Genomic DNA, 2,220 nt, shown 5'->3' with positions numbered 1-2,220 from the left:
ATATGTCATCAGTGAAATAAAAATTAAAACAATAAGACACCATTACTCAACTATTAGAATAAGCAAAATGCAGAGTCCTGACAAACACCAAATACTGGCAAGTGTGGAACAGGAACTCTCATTTTGCACAATCACTTTAGAAGACTTTTCAGTAGTTTCTTACAAAACTAAACATACACTTACTGTACTATCATGCTCCTTGGTATTTACCCAAATGAGTTGAAAATATGTCCGCTCAAAAGCTTGCACATGGATGTTAACAGTAGTTCCATTCATAACTGCCAAGGATTGGAAGCAAACCAAGAAATCCTTCAGAAGGTGAATGGATAAACTGTGGTAGATCCAGACAATGAATTCAGCACTAAAATAAATGATCTATCATATCATGAGAAGACATCAAGAACCTTAAATGTATATTACTAAGTGAAAGAATCCAGTCTGAAAGGCCACATACTGTTTGATTCCAACTATGTGTCATTCTGGAAATGGAAAAACTATGCAAACAACAAACATATCAGTAGATGCCAGGGGTTGGGTGGGGTGAGGGATGAATAGGCAGGGCACTAAGGAATTTTAGGGCAGTGAAAATATCCCATATGATAGCATAAAGGTGGATACATATTACTATACATTTGTCTGACCTGATGGAATTTACACCACCAGGAACTAGCTATAATGTAAACTATGGACCTTGGGTGATTATGATCTCTGAACGTAAGTTTGTGGTGAGTATGATCACTTGTGACTAATGTACCACTCTGGGAATGTTAATAGCAAAGTCTATGCATATGTGTGTGAGGACAAGGTTATAAGGGAAATATCATCACTTTACTTCCAATTTTGTTGTAATCCAAAAACTGCTTTAAAAAGTAAAGTACTAGTTTTTAAAGAGTGATCCAGATGTTGTACATATTAGTTTTTTATATGCCTTTCAAAAGAAATTAATAATACAGGGAGCCTAGAAAAGTTGTTTCTAGATATTAATCCAGATAAATAACTTCTGTTTGAGCAGCTGGTAACTGTCCTCCACTAAAATTATCTCTTGTCTAGCTTACCTATAGGAAGGAGTTTTGCCGTAAATTTAGGCTAACCTTAAGAATTCTTTGAAATTAAAAATTGTCTCAGTAGACTCATCATGCAGGTTTAAAATAATAGATTCAAATAACAGTATTTAACTGGTAGCTCAAATCTAATAGCCAACTTATTAATTACATATTATTTAGCCAATGCAAACCACTAATTAGAGGCAAATGTTCATATTTAAATCAGTTTGCATCAATTTAACAAATAGATGAAAGGTTGCACTGTCTTTACCCCTTATAAACTTAATAGCTTGTCTAATGAAGTTTTAATTTCAGTATTTGGTAAACAATTGGGGTGATAAGTGAGTTCCATTATCTTACTGAAAATTTTGAAATTCTTATTCATTTCAGTATGGTGTGTTACAAATTACTTCTAATTTAAAAATAACCATACAATCAGAACAAATAAATATTCCTTCTTGAACATTTACCTTACTGAAAATACAACTAAATTCTAGAACTTTTTTGTGAAGGCTGAAAAACATATTTGTTACATGCTAGCATTTTTAAAAGGTGATGTGTTTTGACTTTAAAAATTTTTTATATTTCAAGGAGAGCTATTTATGTTTGCTACTTGCCCAGTTTATTTTCTGCAATTGGAATAAAATAGATGGCTAAGATCCAGTGACAGGGGCACTGGCCAACAATGGCAATGAGCACTACACAAGGTCAGGTGCCCATTTAGTTTCTGAGAATGGCCACCCATTGCATAGAGATCTGCTTTTGCTCAATAGCCACTGCCCACCTGATTTCTCCACTCCTGCTTTCTGATAACCTGGAGATTTCTTCCTTTACCCAAATATCGTCAGAAGCCATCTGGCAAAAATTCCTGGGTGATACCAGCTGCATTCATTAGTGGAACTGCAGCATACAATTGGGTGGGTAGGTAGATAGATGATTAGATAGATAGAGATGATAGATAGATAGATAGATAGATAGATAGATAGATAGATAGATAGATAGATAGAGATAGATAGAGATGATAGATAGATACATAGATACATAGATGATAGATAGATGATGATAGATGATGATAGATAGGTAGATAGATAGATAGATAGATAGATAGATAGATAGATAGATAGATAGATAGATATAGATACATGATAGATAGGTAGATGGGCAGGTAGACAGACAA

This window comes from Manis pentadactyla, chromosome 5 (genome assembly GCF_030020395.1).
Source record: "Manis pentadactyla isolate mManPen7 chromosome 5, mManPen7.hap1, whole genome shotgun sequence".
Taxonomy (NCBI): domain Eukaryota; kingdom Metazoa; phylum Chordata; class Mammalia; order Pholidota; family Manidae; genus Manis; species Manis pentadactyla.
The sequence above is the reverse complement of the archived record's forward strand: the minus strand, read 5'-3'. Positions refer to the sequence as shown.